Source organism: Hordeum vulgare, chromosome 5H (genome assembly GCF_904849725.1).
Source record: "Hordeum vulgare subsp. vulgare chromosome 5H, MorexV3_pseudomolecules_assembly, whole genome shotgun sequence".
In the NCBI taxonomy this organism is placed as follows: domain Eukaryota; kingdom Viridiplantae; phylum Streptophyta; class Magnoliopsida; order Poales; family Poaceae; genus Hordeum; species Hordeum vulgare.
In genome coordinates, this window is record NC_058522.1 from 37,362,074 (window position 1) to 37,386,239 (window position 24,166).

Genomic DNA, 24,166 nt, shown 5'->3' on the forward strand with positions numbered 1-24,166 from the left:
TTCTCAGGTTTGAGAAAATGAAAAAGTTTGACAGTTGAGGAATTTAACCAGTGGTTGAGGAATTTGCCTAAGCATACTGTTCTTGGGTTCCAGAGTTGTACAGATACGAAAATTCGCACAACTGAGGAATCTCGTGAAAATCTTAGATGCTTAGTGAAGTTCATCAATGGTGTGGTGATAGGTAGTGTTTTAGGAATCAAGTGCATATCGATTCTTGAGGAAAAACAGATTTTACATAGGAGATGTAAAATAGTAGATCTAACTTGCGGTAAAAATGGGATTTTATTTACCTTGGAAGGTGCGCACGAAGAACACAGAAAGGTGTGTAGAGAAGCTCTTCGGTCGCGTGTTCAATGCACCCTAACCCGGCGACAGAGGACGTCTACGGCGGCAGCGGACGAAGATGGTCCGACTCCGGCGTGGTTCCGGCGACGGAGAAAAGTCGAGGCAGTGAAGCTCTTCCTCACCGGCGACGAAACTTCCAGCGGTGGCGCTAGGGTTTCGTGCTTTTTGCTGTAGCAAGAGAGTGATGGGGCGAAGAAGAGTTTGCCGAAGGGGGAGAGGGACATATTTATAGCCAGACAGTTACTGTTGGCGCGAAGATTTTGGACCAAACAGCCCCTGCCTCTACGTCTCCGCAGGACACGTGTAGTTCCCGAACAAGGCGGTGGAGATAGTGGAGATCGTGGTTATCCGATCGTGGGAAATGGGGTTCAGTTACTGTGCATTAAAGAAACAATTTTTGAAGATTTGAGGATTTTCGTTACAAAATCATCAACTCACAAGGACGCAGTGAGGATTTTGAACAAAGTTTCAAGTAGAACGCATATGAAGAATTGAATAGACTGGATGAGTATAGCATAGAGGGAAAGTAGGGTCCGATCACATTCACTTAGCAGAAATATCAACTTGAAGAAATAACTATAAGTGAATGCTATTGAGGACTTGAAATCACAGTCTATCTAGTCAAATGAAAGTCACCAAGTGTTTTTGAAGATTTTGTGCTAAATATTCACAATGAAGAACAACTGTTTTGAAGAAAAACACATTTTGAGGAAATGGAACATTTGAAGAAAATCAACTTGAGGAATTTCACATTGGGCTGTGGCGTGACCCACCATATAAGAATGTTGATTACACACACCGCGTACAATTGTCGTAGGGCCCTGAGAATCAATTTCTTCGTTGATTTCTTCACATTCAGAGTGACATTCTTCATCAGTTGAAGAAAATCGATTCATCATGTGTTGCACATCTAAGTCATCAATTTTTCATAAGTGTTAGGATGTGTGCATGTTTTTACAAAACATTTGAAGATTCTAAGATATTTAGGTCACACCGCAACTTGCAAAACCTTTTCTCATCCAAGGGCTTAGTGAAGATATCTACCAGTTGATCATCAGTCTTCACATGGTCGATGAGGATATTGCCCTTGAGGACATGGTCCCGAAGAAAATGATGACGAATCTGGATGTGCTTGGTCTTCGAGTGCTGTATTGGGTTGTATGCAATCTTGATTGCACTCTCATTGTCGCAGTAGAGAGGCACATTCTTCATGTTGATGCCGTAGTCCTTGAGGGTTTTCTTCATCCATAGTAATTGAGCACAGCACGAACCAGCAGCAATGTACTCAGCTTCGGCAGTGGAGAGTGATACGCAGTTCTGCTTCTTTGAGGACCAGCAAACTAGTGATCTTTCGAGGAAATGGCATGTGCCAGAAGTTGACTTGCGATCCACACGGCCACCAGCATAGTCAGAATCAGAATACCCTACCAGATGAAGATTTGAGCCCTTGGGATACCATAATCCTAGTGTTGGTGTGTGAGCTAAGTATCGAAGAATATGCTTCACAGCCTTATGGTGTGATTCCTTCGTTTTTGCTTGAAAACGTGCACACATGCAAACACTAAGCATTATATCTGGCCTAGATGCACATAGATACAATAAAGAGCCAATCATAGAACGATATACGTGCTGATCGAAATCTTTACCATTTTCATCAGTGTCGAGGTTGCCGTTGGTAGGCATTGGAGTCTTGGCACCTTTGCATTCATGCATGTCGAATTTCCTCAGAACATCCTTGAGGTATTTCTCCTGTGATATGAAGATTCCATTGCTTTGTTGACGAATTTGAAGACCTAAGAAGAATTTCAGCTCCCCCATCATGGACATCTGATATTCTTCACTCATCATGTAAGCAAATTCATCACTGTATCGTTTGTCACTACAGCCAAATATGATATCATCGACATATATTTGACACACAAATAGCTCATTATCATAGGATTTAGTGAAAAGAGTTGGATCGAGTGAACCAGGTTTGAAGCCTTTCTTCATGAGGAATTACTTCAATGTATCATACCATGCCCGAGGGGCTTGCTTGAGACCATAGAGAGCCTTTTTCAGTCTGAAGACTTTGTCTGGATTCTTTGGATCCTCAAAACCTGGGGGCTGAGCAACATATACTTCTTCCTCAAGCTTACCATTGAGGAATGCACTTTTCACATCCATTTGATATAATATGATGTTATGATGATTAGCATAAGCAGGTAGTATTCGAATAGCTTCAAGTCTAGCAACAGGTGCAAAAATTTCATCGAAATCTATTCCTTCAACCTAGGTGTAGCCTTCGGCTACAATTCGTGCCTTGTTCCTCACCACTTGACCGTCCTCATCTTGCTTGTTTCGGAAAATCCACTTGGTGTCGATGATGTTGTGCTTGCGAGGATCTGGTCGTTTGACGAGCTCCCATACGTCATTCAGCTTGAATTGAAGAAGTTTGTCTTGCATAGCTTGGATCCACTCAGGTTTCAAAAAAGCCTCAGCAACTTTTGAGGGTTCTGTGATGGATACAAAGGAAAAATGCCCACAAAAGTTAACTAAGTGTGAAGCTTTTGAGCGAGTGAGAGGACCTGGTGCGTTGATGTCATTGAGGATTTTGTCAAGTTCTACTTCATTTGCAATCCTCGGATGAGCTGGTTGAGGATTTCGTCTGGGCTGAGGAACTGGTTCTGGTGCAATTTCCTCAGGAGCATCTTCTTGATTTTCATCAGTGATGGGGATCGTTTCTTCACCTATTTCCTCAGTGGGGACAATGTCTTCAGTAGGTTTGAGCTTTATTGCTTCCTCAGGAGACAGCTTATCTGGATCAGAAGGCAATTGCTCTCTTTGCGAGCCATTAGTTTCATCGAACCACACATCTACAGTCTCAACAACTTTGTTGTGATAGTTGTTGAAGACTCTGTAGGTGTGCGAGTCCTTTCCATAACCAAGCATAAAACCTTCATGTGCCTTAGGTGCAAATTTTGAGCTATGGTGAGGATCTCTAATCCAACATTTTGCACCGAAGACTTTGAAATAACTTACACTGGGTTTCTTGTCAGTGAGGAGTTCATATGAGGTTTTCTTGAGGAATTTGTGAAGATATACCCTGTTGATGATATGGCATGCAGTGTTGATTGCTTCAGGCCAAAAGCGACGAGGAGTCTGATATTCCTCAAGCATAGTTCTTGCCATTTCAACCAGAGTCCTGTTCTTCCTTTCGACGACACCATTCTGCTGAGGAGTATAAGGAGCAGATAATTCGTGAGTAATACCAAGTTCATCAAGATAATCATCAAGACCAGTGTTTTTGAACTCGGTTCCATTATCACTTCTGATATGTTTGATCTTGATGCCAAAGTTCGTCGAGGCCCTTGAAGAAAATTGTTTGAAGATTTCCTGCACTTCAGTTTTATACACTATGATATCCACCCATGTATATCTGAAATAATCATCAACTATGACGAAGCCATATAAAGATGCTTCATTGGTTAGTGTGGCATAGTGAGTAGGTCCAAATAGATCCATATGAAGCAATTCGAATGGACGTGTAGTGGTCATGATAGTCTTCGAGGGATGCTTGGATCTGGTCATTTTCCCAGATTCACAAGCACCGCAGAGATTATCCTTGAGGAATTTGACTGATTCGATGCCGATGACATGCTTCTTCTTCGCGAGCGTGTGCAAATTCCTCATGCCTGCATGACCTAGTCTTCGGTCCCACAACCATCCTTCTGAGGTTTTTGCTAGTAAGCAAGTGGCTGGTTGGGACCTGTAGATAAATCAACAATGTACAAATCCCCTCTTCTTACACCTTCGAAGACTTTGGATCTGTCAGATTCCATGATGACTACACATCTATATCTACCAAAGATAACAATCATATCAAGATCACAAAGCATCGAGACAGACATGAGGTTAAAACCAAGGGATTCAACAAGCATCACTTTGTCCATATGCCTATCCTTGGAAATAGCCACTTTGCCAAGTCCCAATACCTTGCTTTTACCTTTGTCAGCATATGTGATTTCCTTCAGAGGTGATGGAGTTAGTGGCATATTCATCAGTAAGCTTTTATCACCAGTCATGTGATGTGTGCAGCCACTATCAAGAACCCACTCAGTATTCTTGGGTTTGTCATCCTGCAGATGAATTAGTACAGCTTACCATCCCATATGCTTCAGATTTGAAGAATATGATATCAATTTCATTAGATAAGAATTTCATCACAACAGAAATATAAGGACGTGTGAAATATTTTTGTTTCATCAACCATTAGCTTGCATCCTATCAAGCATTTCCTCAGGTCTCCAGCAAATTCTTCAGATGATGATTTTCATCTGGAGACCTGACCTGCAGAAGTGATTAGTTCGATTTCTTCACCACCCACATCTGAAGGGGTGGCAAAGCATTCATCATCCTGCGAGCACCATATGAGAAAGGTGGCATTGAAGCTAATATGAATATGCAGAGAACTGGTTTGAGGATTTATGAACATAATGATTTGAAGAGTAGCGCTCATATTCATATTCCTTGTAATTTCCCTGCATGTTAGACGCATTAGCACGGGTACGAGCATAATTTTGACGAGTTGAGGATTTTAATCCTCTTGAAGACTTTGGTCCTCGTGAGGAATTTGATCCGGGGTTCAGATTCTTCAGTGGTGGTGTCATTAGGACATTCACCTGAAGATTTTCAAGACAGCTTTTGGGAACCCAGATTTTCCTCAAAGGAGGGCCATTCCTGCAGTTAGTTCCAACATATCGAGCGAATACTTCACCAGATTGATTTTTGAACAGTTTATAGTTGGAGTCAAATGACTCATCTGAGGAATATGATAATTCACATGAAAAGCCAGTTAGATTAGATGGATCAAAAGGAGGCCCGGTAGCAGCAACCCATGAGGTTTTGGGATACTGCTCAGGTTTCCAATAAGAACCATCAACATTTAATTTCCTCTCAAAGGCAATTCCTTCTTTCCTCAGGTTCCTGTTCAAGATCTGCTTTTTTAGCACATCACAAAGGGTTTGATGTCCTTTGAGGCTTTTGTATATGCCTGTCACATACAATTCCTTCAACCCTGCATTTTCATCAGTAACATTTGTGTTTTCCTCAAGTGAGGAAATAGAGACAACAGGTGCAGTTGAAGAATTTGTAGCAATAGTAGCACTTGATGATTCTGGTGAGGAATTAGCAGTTCCGCGTTCAATGCATTTAAGACATGGAGGAATGAATTCAACTTGACCAGCGCTGATCTGTTGAGCTAGTAATGAATTATTTTCCATACGAAGATCATCATGATACATCCTCAGCTTCTCAAGATCAAGCTTCCTTTGAAGAAATTCATAGGAAAGCTTCTCATGATCAGTGAGGAGTGTATCATAACGATCCTGAAGATTATCAAATTTAGACTGAAGACTTTTCACATCTTCAGTGAGGATTTGGGTAAGGTTCATTTCATCATTCAACAGATCATCACTTTTATCTAGTAGTTTCTGAAGCCTTTGAAGGGCAGTTTGTTGTTTAGTGGCAATGATAGCAAGTTTACTGTAACTGGGTTTTTTATAATCATCAGGTTCACAGTCACTTGAATCAGAGGAGGAGGCATTATTTGGTACCTTTGAACTTTTTGCCATGAAGCAATAGGTTGGAGTGAAGTCATCAGCATAGTCATCAATGTGGATGGTGCAATCATTTTCTTCAAGATTGAAGATTGACTTGCTGACGAAAGTGGTTGCCAGTGCAAGACTAGCCTGTCCGGATTTTGAGTCTTCATCAGAACCCTCTTCTTCATCACCTTCCTCTGATTCTGCCTCTGAGTCCATTTCCTTGCCAATAAGTGCTCGAGCCTTTCTGAAACTAGTCTTCTTGTGTGATGAGGGCTTTGAAGATGAGGATTTTGAAGATTTCTTCTTCTTCTTCGAGTCATCAGAACTGTCATCCTTGTATTTCTTCTTCTTTGGTTCCTTTCCCCAACGGGGACATTCAGCAATGTAATGACCTGATTTCTTGCACTTGTGGCAGGTTCGTTTCTTGTAGTCCTCAGATGAAGATTCTGATTTCCTCATGTCTCTTCTTGAAGATTTACCGAACTGGCCACGTCGTGTAAATCTCTGGAATTTCCTCACGAGCATTGCAAGCTCCTGTCCAAGTTCTTCAGGGTCACCAATGTTGTCATCTATGTCTTCTTCTTCAGATGAGGAAATTGCTCTAGCCTTCAGTGCACGTGGTCTAGAATAGCTTGGTCCATATAGATCTTTCTTTTCTTCTAGCTGGAATTCATGAGTATTTAGCCTTTCGAGTATATCAGCTGGATCAAGCATCTTGTAGTCTGGTCTTTCTTGAATCATCAGAACTAAAGTATCAAATGAAGGATCCAAAGATCTCAGCAGTTTCTTCACAACTTCGTGATCAGTGATGTCTCGAGCTCCCAGTGCTTGCAGTTCATTTGATATGTCAGTGAGGCGATCAAAGGTGTCTTGGCAGCTTTCATTGTCATGTCTCTTGAAGCGATTGAAGGGATTGCGAAGAATATCAACACGAGAGTCACGCTGGGTTGATACTCCTTCATTTACTTTGCACAGTCTCTCCCAGATCAGTGTTGCAGAGCCCAAAGCACTTACTCTTCCAAACTGGCCTGGGCTCAGATGGCCATAGATGATATTCTTCGCTTGAGAATCGAGTTGCTTGAATTTCTTGACATCAGCAGCAGAGACACTAACAGAGATGATGGGGACGCCATGTTCCACAATATACCAGAGATCATTATCAATAGCTTGTAGATGCATTTTCATTTTGTTCTTCCAGAAGGGAAAGTTCTTTCCTTCGAAGGTAGGACATGTTGCAGTCACCTTAAACATGCCTGCAGTCGACATAACTAAAACTCCAGGTGGTTAAACCAAAATCACATAGAACAAGGGAGTAACTTGCTCTGATACCAATTGAAAGTGCGTTATATCGACTAGAGGGGGGTGAATAGGAGATTTTTAGAATTTCATCATTGAGGAAATTCCTTTTGAGAAATTCCTCACTGATGACTAACTTACTGCGGAAACAGTAAAGGATCAGAAGTGCAAAGTTTCACAACAGCAGTTTTTCGGAGTGAGGAATGTGAAAACAGATTGCACTATGAGCAGGCATGCAGAATACAGATGAGGATTAACTGACGGGAAGAATTTGGGGTTGAGGAAATTCATAGAAAGTCTTCAGCAAATTCTTCAAACAGTAGCAGTGAAAGTCATCAACACATAATACGAGGAAAGTAAGGAGTTGAGGAATTAGAACCCGTTTCTTAGTGAAGACAGTCGTTGATGACCCAGTTCCAACTGTTGTGACAGTCGTACATCTGGTTTGGAGCGGCTTGGTATTGAAACCAAACGACACACAGTCCCGGGACACACAGTCCCTACCGTGTTCTCCTTGGGCTAAGAACACACAGTCCTCGCCCAACACTCGTGGTAAGTCTTCAGGGCAGACTTCCAAACCCTCACAAACTTGGTCACCCGGCGATCCACAATTGATTGCTGGAAAGCTCTAGACTATGACGCCTAACCGTCTGGAGGATGCACAGTCCTCAAAGGTAAAAGGCTTCAGTCCCACACAGGAACAACTTCTTCAGTGATGCTCAATCACTAGGTTTGGTTTGTGGTTTCGGTGTATGGGGTATTTCCTCACTGATGAATTACTCTCGAAGACTCTGAGGAATTGGGTTGCTCTTATGACAAGTGTCAGTTTCTAACGGAGCAGCCAACCAGCTAATGGTTGTGGGGGTGGCTATTTATAGCCTGGGAGCATCCCGACATGATTTGACACTAATGCCCTTAAATAATATGACCGTTGGAGTGGATAAGACCAATGACTTGGCGTGGCTATCGAAACGGTCGGAACCCTCAACTGTGAGAGTCCTCATGTCATTTGTATTCCTCACTTGAGGCTTTTGGTTGGATTAGGCTTGGGTTGAGCATCATGAGGAAATTCATTCCAAAGTGTAACTTCGACCCCCTTTAACAGTACGGTGTTCCTATTACTCAAATGCGAAGAAAATAAAACAGAAAGAGTAAATCTTCATGCTTCAAAGTCTTCAAAGTGATTTTCTTCACGACACGCCGAATTCCTCGATTTCAGTATCTTCATGAGGAATATCAATTTCATCGCAGATTCCTCGCGATTCATTTCTTCAGCTTCAGACCAATTTCTTCAACCGAAGATATATATATTTTTAGGGGTCGATATTCTTCAAATATCTCAAACTCCTCAGTGACTTATAGATCCTGTGTACACTCATAAACACATTAGATACTTAACCTATAAGTCTTCCAGCCACCAAAATCACTAAGGGGCACTAGATGCACTTACAGGCTTTCATCACCCCCTTCGGTGCCTTTTGCTATGTCTCAACGCCTTTTGGGCTCAAGAGTGCAGGGGCGACTTATCAGTGTTGCATCTAGAACTGTCTGCATAGTCAGATTGGACACAACGCCCATGCTTATGTTGATGACATTGTGGTAAAATCGCAGAAGAAGGAGACGCTTCTAGGTGATCTCAAGGAGACGTTTGTCAACCTACGGGTCTATCAGATGAAGCTTGCTACGTCTTGAGCTTGCGTTGGTTTTTCCCTTGAAGAGGAAAGGGTGATGCAGCACAGTAGCTATAAGTATTTCCCTCAGTTTGAGAACCAAGGTATCAATCCAGTAGGAGAATCAAGCCAAGTGTCCAGAGTATGTGCGCAAACACAAACGAGCTTGCACCCAACGCTATAAAGGGGTTGTCAATCCCTTCAAGATTGATTGCAAAGTGAGATCTGAAGGTAGAAAGTGTAACGAAGTAAAAGTGTAAGGCAGAAAATATGAAGTGAAGTAGACCCGGGGGCCATAGTGTTCACTAGAGGCTTCTCTCAAAATAGCAAATATTACGGTGGGTGAACAAATTACTATCGAGCAATTGATAGAACTGTGCAAAGTCATGACGATATCTAAGGCAATGATCATACATATAGGCATCACGTCCGAGACAAGTAGACCGATACTTTCTGCATCTACTACTATTACTCCACATATCGACCGCTATCCAGCATGCATCTAGTGTATTGAGTTCATGACGAACAGAGTAACGCCTTAAGCAAGATGACATGATGTAGAGGGATAAACTCAAACCAATGATGTAAACCCCATCTTTTTACCCGTGATGGCAACAACACGATACGTGCCTCGCTACCCCTTCTGTCACTGGGTGAGGTCACCGCATGGTATGAACCCAAAACCAAGCACTTCTCCCATTGCAAGAATCATAGATCAAGTTGGCCAAACAAAACCCACAACTCGAAGAGAATTACAAGGATATGAAATCATGCATATAAGAGATCAGAAGAAACTCAAATAAGATTCATAGATAATCAGATCATAAATCCACAATTCATCGGATCTCGACAAACACACCGCAAAAGAAGATTACATCGGATAGATCTCCATGAAGATCATGGAGATTTTTGTATTGAAGATCCAAGAGAGAGAAGAAGCAATCTAGATACTAGTTATGGACCCGAAGGTCTATGGTGACCTACTCACGCAACATCGGAGAGGCAATGGTGTTGATGAACAAGCCCTCCGTATCCGAATCCCCCCCTCCGGCAGGGCGCCAGAACGTGCCCCAGATGGGATCTTGCGGAGACAGAAGCTTGCGGCGGCGGAAAAGTATTTTTGTGGATCTCTCCCGTGATTTTGGATTTTTGTGGATTTATAGGAGAAAGAAGTAGGGCAGACGAGCCACAGGGGGGCCACAAGCTTGCTAGGCGTGGCCCCCCTGGCCGCGCCTAGTGGGCTTGTGGCCTCCCCTGGTGGCCTCTGCCTTGGTTCTCACTCCCCGTGCGTATCTTGTGTTCCAAAAAAAATATTTTCAGAAGTTTTATTCCGTTTGGACTCCGTTTAATATTCTCCTCTGAAAAGGGTCAAAAACACGGAAAAAACAGGAACTGGCACGTGGCACTGAGTTAATAAGTTAGTCCCAAAAAGATATAAAAGGCATACAAAACATCCAAAGTTTGACAAGATAATAACATGGAACCATCAAAAATTATAGATACATTAGAGACGTATCAAGCATCCCCAAGTTGAACTCCTGCCCGTCCTCGAGTAGGGAAGTGATAAAGAATGAAATTTTGATGTGGAATGCTACTTTGTCCTTTGTAACTTCTTTCATGTGACATGAATGTTCAGATTCGTAAGATTCAAAACAATAGTTTGCTATTGATATGAAAACAGTAATACTTCAAGCAAACTAGCAAGGTAATCATGAACTTTCGAAATAACAAGGCCAAAGAAAATTATCCCTACATAATCATATAGTCTGGCCATGCTCCATCATCCCCACACAACTAATTTAAATCATGCACAACCCCGGTATTGGCCAAGTAATTGTTTTCGCACTCTTACTTTCTCAAACCTTTTTCAACTCTCACGCAATACATGAGCGTGAGCCATGGATATAGCACTATAGGTGGAATAGAGTGTGGTGGAGATTGTGAGACAAAAAGGAGGAGATGGTCACATCAACTCAGCGTATCAAAGGGCTATGGAGATGCCCATCAATAGATATCAATGTGAAAGAGTAGGGATTACCATGCAATGGATGCACTTAGAGCTATAAGTATGTGAAGGCTCAAAAGGAGAACTAGTGGGTGTGCATCCAACTTGCTTGCTCACGAAGACCTAGGGCAATTTTGAGGAAACCCATCATTGGAATATACAAGCCAAGTTATATAATGAAGATTCCCACTAGCATATGGTGGTGACAAATCAAGAGACTCTCAATCACGAAGAACATGGTGCTATTATGAAGCACAAGTGTGGAAAAGATAGTAGCATTGTCCCTTCTCTCTTTTTCTCTCTTTTTTTTGTTTAGGCACTTTGGCCTCTTTCCATATCTCCTTTTTTGTGTGGGCAACTTTGGCCTCTTTTTTTCCTCACATGGGACAATGCTCTAATAATGATGATCATCACACTTTAATTTACTCAAAGCTCAATGCTAGAACAATGATGACTCTATAGGAAATGCCTCCGACAGTGTACCAGGATGTGCAATGATCTAGCTTGGCGTATGACTCGCTAGCTATCTTACGATCATGCAATGGAAATATGAGAGTGACGGCACAAGTCATGAGACGGAACGGTGGGAGTTGCATGGCAATATATACCGGAATGGCTATGAAAATGCCATAGTAGGTAGGTATGGTGGCTGTTTTGAGGAAGGCATATGGTGGGTTTATGCACCGGCGCAAGTTGCGCGGCACTAGAGAGGCTAGCAAAGGTGGAAGGTGAAAGTGCATCTATACCATGGACTCACATTAGTCATGAAGAACTCGCATACTTATTGTGAAAGTTTTTATTAGTAATCGAAACAAAGTGCTAGACGCATACTCCTAGGGGAAGGGTTGGTAGGTGTTAACCATCACGCGATCCCGACCGCAACACAAAGGATGACAATCAATAGATCAATTATGCTCCGACTTCCTAACATAGCGGTTCACCATACGTACATGTTACGGGAATCACTAACTTCTACACAAGTATTTCTAGATTCACAACACCCTACTAACATAACTCCTAATATCACCAAATCCATGTCTCAAAACTAATTGAGAGGGATCAAACTTCTCTTTCTAATCAATGCACATGAAGATGGAAGTTTTATTGTATCCTCTTTGGGTACCTATCACCTTTGGGACTACTTTCATAGCACAAGACAACTACCAAATTACTCAGAGAGATCACTCTCAAAAATATATAAGTGAAGATCGAGAGTTCTCATTTCTCCAAAATATGACACCGCCTTGCTCTAAAAGATCTAAGTGAAGCACATGTGAGCTAAATTGCCTAACTCAAAAGATATAAGCGAAGCTCAAAGAGTATTCTAGCAAATTCACGATGAGTGCATGTCTCTCTCAAAAGGTGTGCAGCAAGGATGATTGTGACACAACAAAAAGAAAAGACTCCTACGATACAAGACGCTCCAAGCAAAACACATATCATGTGGTGAATAAAAATATAGCTCCAAGTAATGTTACCGATGGATTGAAGACGAAAGAGGGGATGCCTTCCCGGGGAATCCCCAAGCTTAGGCTTTTTCGTGTCCTTGAATTTGGCTTGGGATGCCTTGGGCATCCCCAAGCTTGAGCTCTTTCCACTCTTTATCCCTTTGTTCATGAGAACATCACCCAAAACTTGAAAACTTCACAACACAAAACTTATTCAGAAACTCGTGATATCATTAGCACAAGAAAACAAACTACCACCTCTTGAGGTATTGTAGCAAACTTGATTTCTATTTATATTGGTGTTAGGTTTCTGTATTCTCACTTTTCCATGGCTAGTACCCCCCGATACTATCCATAGTTTCATCAAAACAAGCAACCAACACAACAAAAAACAGAATCTGTCAAAAACAGACCAGTCTGTAGCAATCTGTATACTTTGTATACTTCTGGTATCTCAAAAATTCTGAAAAATTACGACAGTTTGGGCAAATGGCATATCAACCAGCAGAAAAGAGAATCAACTCAAAAGCCCTTTCTGGAGAAAAATGTAAAACAATTTCGTGAGCGAAAAGTTTCTGTCTTTTTCCAACAGGATCAAACAACCATCACCAAACTAGTCATAAAGGTTTTACTTGGCTCAAACACAAAAAGGAAACACAAAAGACACAATCATAACAGAATTATGATGGTGTGGACGCAACAAAAAAGAAAGCAAAAAAGCAAAGATAAATTCATCGGGTTGCCTCCCAACAAGCGCTATTGTTTAACGCCCTTAGCTAGGCATAAGGTGATAGAATCACGTATCGTCGTCTTTGTTGCTCAAACCATAAGTGGCCCTCATCATGGATTCATAAGGCAATCTTATTTTATTTCTAGTAAAATGCTCCATGCCCTTCTTTAAAGGAAATTGAAATCTAATATTCCCCTCCTTCATATCGGTGATAGAACCAATAGTCCTTACGAAAGGTCTACCAAGAATGATAGGACATGTAGGATTGCAATCAATATCAAGCACAATGAAATCCACGAGTACATAGTTCCTATTTGCAATAATAAGAACATCATTGATCCTTCCCATGGGTTTCTTGACAGTAGAAATCGCAAGATGCAAATTAAGAGAGCACTCCTCAATCTCATTAAAGCCTAGAACATCACATAAAGACTTTGGAATCGCGGAAACACTAGCACCCAAATCACACAAAGCATTGCATTCATAGTTTTTTATCTTGATTTTGATAGTAGGTTCCCACTCATCATGAATCTTTCTAGGAATAGAAACTTCCAACTCAAGTTTCTCTTCAAGAGATTACATCATAGCATCGACGATATGATCGGTAAATGCTTTGTTTTGGCTATAAGCGTGTGGAGAGTTTAGCATGGATTGCATCAAGGAAATGCATTCAATCAAAGAGCAATTATCATAATTGAATTACTTGAAATCCAAAGCAATAGTTTCATTACTACTCAAAGTTTTGATATCCTCTACTCCACTTTCAATGCTTTTAGCATCAAGATAGATAGACTCTGAATCATTGGAGCGCTTTTCAACCAAGGTGGATTCATATCCATCCCCATCATCATTAGGTTTGACACTAGAAAACAAGGATTCAACGGGAGTCACACCAAGCACTTTAAGATCTTCATGATTCTTATCACAAATTTTAGGTTTAGCATCCATTATATTGACTAAGGTAGCCTGTTTATCAGAAATCTGGCCTACCAATTTTTCAAGACGAGCAAACTGAGAATTTAGCGCAAGGAATTCTTTGGCCATATCATCAACTTATGTATTCATAAAAGCCAAAAAATAATTTTGCCCCCTTAGTTCTCTACGGAAGTAACTATTGTAATCAAACTGTGTAGACATGAAGCCTTTAACACTAGTTTCAATTTCTTCCAACCTTGAGTAGTAAGCATCATAATCCTTTGGTCGGGCCATACAGGTCTTAGCAGGCAGACAAGCGCACAAGCGAACAGAAAGCAAGCGAGAGAAAAGGGGCGAACGAAAAAGGCAAATATATTTGTAAATTTTTGTTTTTCAGAAGTGGGGGAGAGGAAAACGAGAGGCAAAAAAGTAAATGCAACAGATGAGTTTGCGACACTTACTTGGATAAGCTTCACTTGGAATAATCCCCAGTGCCAGAGATTGACACATGGATGGGAGACTGTTCTTGGCTTGATCCTCCCCGGTAACGGCGCCAGAAATTCTTCTTGCTACCTCTTGAGCTTGCGTTGGTTTTTCCCTTGAAGAGGAAAGAGTGATGCAGCATAGTAGCAGTAAGTATTTCCCTCAGTTTGAGAACCAAGGTATCAATCCAGTAGGAGAATCAAGCCAAGTGTCCAGAGTACCTGCGCAAACACAAACGAGCTTGCACCCAACGCTATAAAGGGGTTGTCAATCCCTTCAAGATTGATTGCAAAGTGAGATCTGAAGGAGGAAAGTGCAACGAAGTAAAAGTGTAAGGCTGAAAATATGAAGTGAAGTAGACCCAGGGGCCATAGTGTTCACTAGAGGCTTCTCTCAAAATAGCAAATATTACGGTGGGTGAACAAATTACTGTCGAATAATTGATAGAACCGCGCAAAGTCATGACGATATCTAAGGCAATGATCATACATATAGGCATCACGTCTGAGACAAGTAGACCGATACTTTCTGCATCTACTACTATTACTCCACACATCGACCGCTATCCAGCATGCATATAGTGTATTGAGTTCATGACGAACAGAGTAACGCCTTAAGCAAGATGACATGATGTAGAGGAATAAATTCAAACCAATGATGTAAACCCTATCTTTTTACCCTTGATGGCAACAACACGATACGTGCCTCGCTACCCCTTTTGTCACTGGGTGAGGTCACCGCATGGTATGAACCCAAAACCAAGCACTTCTCCCATTGCAAGAATCATAGATCAAGTTGGCCAAACAAAACCCACAACTCGAAGAGAATTACAAGGATATGAAATCATGCATATAAGAGATCAGAAGAAACTCAAATAAGATTCATAGATAATCTGATCATAAATGCACAATTCATCGGATCTCGACAAACACACCGCAAAAGAAGATTACATCGGATAGATCTCCAGGAAGATCATGGAGAACTTTGTTTTGAAGATCCAAGGGAGAGAATAATCCATCTAGCTACTAGCTATGGACCCGAAGGTCTATGGTGAACTACTCACGCATCATCGGAGAGGCAATGGTGTTCATGAAGAAGCCCTCCGTATCCGAATCCCCCTCCGGCAGGACACAAGAACGTGCCCCAGATGGGATCTTGCGAAGAGAGAAGCTTGCGGTGGCGGAAAAGTATTTTTGTGGATCTCTCCCGTGGTTTTGGTTTTTGGGGGATTTATAGGCGGAAGAAGTAGGGCAGACGAGCCACAGGGGGCCCACAAGCCTGCTAGGCGCGAGCCCCCTGGCCGCGCCTAGGGGGCTTGTGGCCTCCCCTGGTGGCGTCTGCCTTGGTTCTCACGCCCCCTGCGTATCTTCTATTCTGGAAAAAATCTTTTCGTAAGCTTTATTCCGTTTGGACTCCGTTTAATATTCTCCTCTGAAAAGGGTCTAAAACACGGAAAAAACAGGAACTGGCACTTGACACTGAGTTAATAAGATAGTTCCAAAAAAGATATAAAAGGCATACAAAACATCCAAAGTTTGACAAGATAATAGCATGGAACCATCAAAAATTATAGATACGTTGGAGACGTATCAAAGCTTAATCCAACGAAGTGCGTGTTTGGGGTTCCTGTCGGAAAGTTGCTTGGTTTTCTAGTATCCGAGCATGGCATAGAGGCTAACCCACACAAGATCAAGGAAATTACCTCACTGGGGAAGCCGGCCAATATTAATCAAGTCCAGCGTATGGCGGGTCGCATCGCAGTCCTTAATCGTTTCATAAGTTGCCTCGGTGAGAAGGCCATTCCGATCTATCAGTTGCTCAAGAAGACGGATCACTCCGTCTGGACTGATGCAGCCAATGAAGCATATAAATCCCTCAAAAAACAACTTGCTGAGCCGCCCGTACTGGCAGCCCCAACTGACAAGGAACCGATGCTCTTGTACATCATCGCTAATTCTAAGGCGATGAGCATGGCAGTGGTTGTTGAGCGCAAGGAAGAAGGCAAGGAATAACCAGTCCAGCGGCCGGTGTATTTCGTTAGCGAGGTGTTAACAGCAGCGGTATCCGCATTGGAAGAAGTTGGTCTTTGGGATCTTTATGCCAAGCCGGAAGTTCAAACACTATTTTTTGGAGCACCCAATTACCATGGTTAGTTCTGCACCCTTAGGGGACATTATACATAATCGAGAGGCTACGGGGCGGATTGCTAAATGGGCGATAGAACTTGGTCCCCATCATGTGAAGTATGCGCCGCGTACTGCCATCAAGTCTCAGGCGCTGATCGACTTTATCAATAATTGGACCAAGCTACAAGTTCCAGAAGACAGGCCAGATAACACATATTGGATGATTTATTTCGACGGCTCTAGGCAATTGGAAGGTTCAGGCGCCGGAGTGGTGTTGACATCTCCAAGAGGGGACAAGTTTTGCTATGTTCTACAACTCTTGTTTCCTTGCACGAATAACGCAACTGAGTATGAAGCTTTGCTGCACGGGCTCATGATAGCTAAGGAGATGAATTTGAGTTGAGTCAGGTGTTTGGGCGGCTCATATTTAGTGGCCCAACTAGTGTCAGGTACTTGGAATTCCAAGGATCCATTGATGGCGGCTTACAAGCGAGCGGTAACCAAGGTGGCGGGTTATTTCCATGGGTATCAGGTTGATGATATTGATCGTCGACAGAACGAGGCGGCTGATGCCCTTTCACGGCTTGGGTCACAGCATAAGCCTGCCCCTCCTAATGTATTCTTGGATGTTTTACATAATCCCTCTATGAAATTGCCCTCTGAAGAAGACATAGCAATTCCTAACCCAGAGTCACAATTGGTGGCGACCCTCAGAGCAATTCCTGATTGAACGGTACCTTACATGGCTTATCTGGCTCGAGGCGAGTTGCCATCTGATGAAGTTTTCACTAGGCAGATCGTGCGGCGATGCAAATCCGTGGTTATACATAAAGGCGAGTTGCACAAACAGAGCACTTGTGGGATTTTCCAACGTTGTGTCTCACCAAAAGAGGGGAGAGATTCTCAATGAGATACATGCGGGCGACTGTGGGCATCACGTCGGGTCACGATCTTTGGTGTCAAAGGCTTTTCGTCACGGTTTTTACTGGTTGACGGCTCATGCTGATGCTGAAGATATAGTGCATCAGTGCGATGGGTGTCAGAAGTTGGGACGTCAGGCGCACGTGCCAGCTCAGGAGTTGCGCATGATCCCCATTACATGGCCTTTTGCAGTTTGGGGGCTTGACATGGTTGGTCCTTCTAAAAGATCTTCGGACAAGAAGACACATCTGATGGTTGCGGTTGATAAATTTACCAAGTGGGTTGAAGCGGAACCAGTCAGTAACTGCGAAGCAGAAATGGCGGTCAAATTCCTCAAGAAGTTGATCTTTCGTTTTGGTTACCCTCATAGCATCATCATCGACAATGGTACTAATTTGTCTAAGGGGGCAATGAAGGACTTTTGCCAGCGAGCATCTGGCTTCATGTGTCTGCAGTAGCTCATTCATAATCTAATGGTCAGGCTGAGTGGGCTAACCAGGAGATATTGCGTGGAATCAGGTCTCGGCTTATGGTTCCTTTACAGCACACTTCGGGTTGTTGGGTTGAAGAACTTCCCTCTGTACTTTGGAGTATTAGGACAACACCTAACAGGTCTACTGGTTACACTCCTTTCTTCCTCGTCTATGGGGCAGAGGCGGTTCTTCCAAGTGATATGAAGCACGATTCCCCCTGATTCGCCGCGTATGTTGAAGCTGATAATGAGCAAGCACGTCAAGATTCTTTGGATGCCCTGGAGGACAAGCATGATTTGGCTGCTGCCTGATCGATGATTTACCAGCAAGACCTACGTTGTTATCATAGTCGACGTGTCAAAAGCCGGGTCTTTCAGGAGGGTGACTTGGTGCTCGGTTGATTCAAGATCATACGGGTATGCACAAGCTTTCACCCCCTTGGGAGGGGCCTTTCGTTGTCAGCAGAAATATCCGCAACGGCTCCTATTATCTGATTGATCTACGCCCTGACAAGCCAACCACGGAGGAAGAAACAACTCACCCCTGGAACATTGCTCATCTGCGGCCCTATTATACTTAGAGCCATTGGCTCCTTATTCATGTACATACTTAGGTAATAGTGTACTCCGGCGCCCATGAAATTCGGGGTCTCGGCCGTTTCAGCCTACATATGAGCATGAGTCTTTATTGATTATTAAAATAAGTCACCCAAGAGGATAAGTCGCCATTGGGGGGGCTATCCAAACATGGACGCTACTCGTATCAAAGAGACTAAGTCGCGTTGATGCGACCACTCAAACATAGGTACCAGTAAAGCCAAAGAGGATCAAGTGCCATGATGCATAGTTTAAACATAGGCGCCTATGTGCGATCATGAACGATAAAAATCGGCTTACTTGGGGGCTACTAGCTCCCAAGTCGTTTAGCACTAATAACATTGTCTTTTTTATCCTATGCCCGTTTTTCCTTGATCATAGGTCATTTGGGGGCTTCTAACTCATTGAGTCTTGCCTTAATACCCTCTTGGCCAGCGAAGAATTAACGCATTACTAAATGGTTATATTGGGTTGTATGTTTTGCAACTCGCCCTTAAGACCCGTGTACTCTTGGTGAGTCAATCCAAATATTGGACTCTGAACTCCCAAGGTTAAAACATTGAGGTACTTGCGAGAGCCAGCATATGGAAAATAGACAAACCATGGGTTCACTGAACCTGCTTCACTGAAGCTTGACTTGAGCCTGATCAGCCAGTCTAAATACATAAAGGTTTTTGCAAAAACCTCTTTGGGTCTGATTAAGAGCCTTGCAAGCTCGTCAACACGTCGTGACTCACAGAGCTGGCTTATTTTACACCTTATATGGTGATTATGCTTTCAAGCAGAAGATTCAACAGCAATGACAATGCTTCTTCAACTAGCCAAACCAAGGCGACTTCTATTGCAAGGTAATGTCATGTAGATTTACACATTAAATACATAGACAAAAGCGGTTTTTGCCATGTTCCAAAGCAAAGATTACATGGCTCATGAAGGCCAGAGATTTCCTATGTTAAAATCCAGTGGCAAGATTTCTCCGTTTTCAATCTCTTCCGCGGGATGAAGTTTAAAGAGCCACCACGCCTAAGTCGCTGCCGGCTCATCATGTGCTGGGGTTTCGGGGTCTTGGATCTGGAAGTTGTCCACATCCCAGGTGCAATTGATTAAGGCATGAAATTCAGCTTCTTACATCAAGATGGTTGACGGGTTAGCATCAGAGGCAAAAGGAGGCTTACGGTGCTGAGCCATTAAGTCCAAAGATGCAAAACTGGGAATCGCCACGTGCTTCCCCTCGTCATCGTAAGCCGCCTGGTACTTCAGCAGATCAAGGTCTTCAACAAGGCATCTGCAGGGCGTACATCCTTCACGCACTGTGCATAGTCTTCCTGCATGAATTCTGAGCCGTCATCCTTGTATTCAGGGAAGCCACCAGCTATTTCATCTGGCTTAAGCTCGGGAGCATAAGCTATTTCCCGGCTCATGGCTGCCATCACGCCCTTTCGCGCGAATGATTTCCTTATCTCAGCTATGTGTTGAGGAATGGTCGAGAGCTGCCGCAGCATATCTTTGATGTACTTCACCAGGTCTTTGTTCCCCCAGACGGCCTTGACAGTTAGCAAGCCACCAGCATACAGTTGCTCCGTCAAAGCATATATGGCCTTTAGCTTCAGAACCAGATCATCTTGAAGATTGACGGATCAAGGGCCTATAAGGAAACAAATGAAGTATAAGTCGCCAAGCACCTTGTGTCCTTTGCAAGAAGTAATACCAGATTTTATGAAGGACTTACCAAAGATAGCGTTGGTCATTTGGGAGATATGACGACACAGACCAGTCAATTCTTTTGTGGCTTCTGCCAGTTGATCCTCATCTTTCCCTGCTCGTTTTATAAGGGCGGCTTGCTCCGCTGAGGTTGACTCCTGAAAGCTGAGATAGTCATCCCTGACCTGTCCAAGTTCAATCGTCGTAGCCCGGAGTTTTTCTTCTACTATGGCCCTGGCATCTTGCTGGCATCCCAGGTTTTGTCTCATCTCGCTTAGGGATATGTCAGCTTGACTGATAGTCTCCTACAAAATCAAGAAAGAAGGAGCAGTGACCTTACTGTTATTTGGTTGAGTTGAAAGCCGCACAGTCAAGTCTCAAGCATATTGCAAGCAATACGCTTGACACTTGGAAGCTAATGCATTTGCTTTTATAAAAGGGAAGGTAAGTTTCAATTTATTAAGAAAGACCCGGCTCATCTTTACAAATATGACCCGGCCTTTGGGGGCTACAGGTTGAAGCTTTTTAATTTCTTAAGCAAGACCCGGCTCATCTTTAAAAAGATGACCCGGCCCTTGGGGGCTATAGGTTGAAGCTTTTCAGAGACAAGTATACAAGACCCGGCTCACCTTTACAAAGATGATCTGGCCCTTGGCGGCTACAGGTTGAAGCTTTTCAGAGACAAGTATACAAGACCCGGCTCATCTTTACAAAGATGACCCGGCCCGTGGGGGCTACAGGTTGAAGCTTTTTAATTTCTTAAGAAAGACCTGGCTCATCTTTAAAAAGATGACCCGGCCCTTGGGGGCTACAGGTTGAATCTTTTCAGAGACAAGTATACAAGACTCGTCTCATATTTACAAAGACGACCCGGACCTTGGGGGATAAAGGAGGATATAAGGTGGTTTGTTCCATACATACCTCGTATCTTCTCTTCATCATATTTACTAAGTCGGCTTCAAAATCTCGACTCGAGCAAGGCGGTTTCAAATATCCCGCGTGAAGTTCTTAGAAGTTTAACTTCTCAATATTTGGGAGGTCAAGTCCAGACTTCCCTTTCGTCATTTTGGTGGAGACGTTCCCGACAGTATGCTTCGCCAACACATTGCGGACACGGGTCTTATGACATGTCCCAGTAAAAACGACAGCATCATTTCGGGTAGAGCGCCTTTGGTTGACTTCATGGGACTTGGCGGCTTGAGTTTCTCTTTGTGACTCGGCTCCACCACCATGTCATCAGCTCTTGATGGAGTAGCTTGGGCATCAGGGATGTTACCCGTGGGGGCACCTTCTAGTGGATCAGCGTAAGCCCCAATATCTTGATCCGGAATGTCAAGAACAAGAGCGTTCGTTTCGTCCGCTCCAGGCTTGTCAGCATTCAGATTTGATCTGCCAATATTTGATTTCTTGGCTTGAGCTCTACAAGGATGAAAAGATCAGGATATACTGAATCAAAATATCATATGAAGAGTTCATACAATAGTCAAACTCATACACTGCGACACGAACAAGAGGTGATAATTTGGAGGATACTGAATCGCCAAATGAAGGAGGAGAAACATGTTATAGTCACGAAGTTTGATGAATACAAGCAAGGTTGTCAATAAAGCTTGATAACAAACGAGAAGGTACCTCATTACAACGTTGCGGCCGGATGATTTTTCAGGCAAACCCGCCATAAGATCACCTGAAGAGCTACGGGTATGGAGTTTTGGAGTATATAAGGCCTTCTTCAAAAGGAAGTTAGGATCCAAGTGAGCACCTGGGTGATCCATAGGAACTTTCCTAAAAACTCGCCTTTGAGGTCTTTCCAAGGAAATACTTGAGTCAGAAGATATGGAAATTACCTGAGCCTCTTCAGCATCGCTTTCCACGTCATCCCCCTGGAAGTTAAGTCGAGGGTTAGAACAAATATGTGATGCAACAAAGAGACGGTCCAAATATTTACCTGAGACACATCTTCCATATGTGGTGACTCACCCACAACGGATGACTTGCCCATGCCTACTTTGCCTTTCTTTTTCTTGGCAAGGGTCTTTACCCTTTTCACGGGCGGCTTTACAACCCTACGTTTCCAGAAGGGTGCGTTCTTCTGCAAAAGGGGAGGTTAGTTCTATGAAAGAGCATAAGAAGGTATCAAATTATATAGATGAGAGGTAAATAAAATTTACCTCAGGAGCAGGATTGGCGAGACAGAACGGTTTCAGACCAATTTTGGAACAAGCCTCTTTGGTTTCACCACATAGCTTCTTCACGAAACTGTAGATTTCTTCGGTGTCAAGCATGACATTCGTGAAACAATGAGCATTGTTAAAATTGCCATCATACTGTCACATCAAACCCTCACAGTGGCTCAGAGGCATGATCCGCCACTCAATCCAGCATCGGATCAAGTCGACGCCAGTCAAACCATTGGCATTCAAAGCCCTCGACAGGGGCCAAATAGATTTGTGGGCGGCTTGTTCTTATGGAGTCAGAGGTTCGGGGAGTTGAAAGTCCATTGGAAGGCCATTTTCTCTGTAGCCTGGTAAGGGATTTTCGTGATCCGGAGCAGTGTTTTTACAGTAAAACCAGGTCTTTCCCCAACCTTTGGGATGGCTGGGCAAGGTGGCAGCAGGGAAGCCAGTTTCACATCGCCTCTGGATGGTGACTCCGCCAAGTTCGAAGCTAGGACCGTCAGCACATTCTGTTTGGCAGTTTAGATAAAAAAATCCTAAACAGGGAAACAGTGGGTTCTATTTCTAAATACGCTTCACAATAAACCTGGAATTGGCATAGGTTACTAATTGAACTAGGACCCAAATCCTGGGGGTGGAGGTTAAAAAAGCCGAGGGCGTCTCCAAAGAATTTTGAGCCGGGAGGAGAGAAGTCTCGCTCTACATGGTATGCAAAGACTATTATTTCCCCTTCGGCGGGTTGAGGTCGTACTTCTTTGGCTGGAGCTCTCCATTCAATCACCTCTTTAGGGGGCAGGACTCCCATTGACACAAAACGCTGCAAGGCGACTCCGTCAATATCAGAAGGTAACCAGTCACATTTTGATGGATTTGACATAATGTCCCAAGCAGGAAAGAGGTCGGCTGCATGGATACAAAAGACGGGTTATTCTAGTGACTAACAAGAAAGGACATCGAAATATTTTACAAAAAAGATTAAGTCGGTTTCACAATAAGCCGCCACTAGGTCATGAAGGACCATGAAAGACTGAATTTTGCTAAGTGTTGGAAGAACAGTTTTTATCAAAACTACAGAACAGGATGGATCTATGAGCGATGCAAAAAAGAAAAATTAATGGCCAAAATGAGCAGCGAAGAACAAGGGCAACAGCAACTAAATGGTGACGGATTTATTTACAAACATAACAGTAAGGTTGATGCAAGATTCATCCTGCATCCGTTCCGCTACCTGTTAAGGAGTGTTGCTGCGTTGGAGGGAGTGCACCAACCCGCACCTTTAATGGCGGCGCGACGAACCCTAGAAGAACTCCGGTGAACTACAACATACGGCCTGAACGGATCTATTACAGGGAGATGAAGCGTACCTAATAAGCGTCAATCGATAGATGAAGAAGACCGAGGCTTGGCGAAGGAGATGAACAGAGGCTGAATCCATGCTTTGGAGAAGTTTGCGGGAGAAGATGCAGTGGCGGTGCGCCGAGGGTTGAACGGCTCGAGGGGGAAGAAGACGAGCTAGGGTAAGAAGTGAAAAAAGATTCAATGTCGGTATTTAAGGACCGGAGGGGAAATGGAAACGGGAGGTGCGGGAAATTAGGAGGCGCTGTAAATCTGGAATTGATGGCGCCTCGATTGTCGGGTTGAACAGATAAGATCGAAAAGAGCCGTTGGGTGACGTCATGAAGATTCCTGGAATTT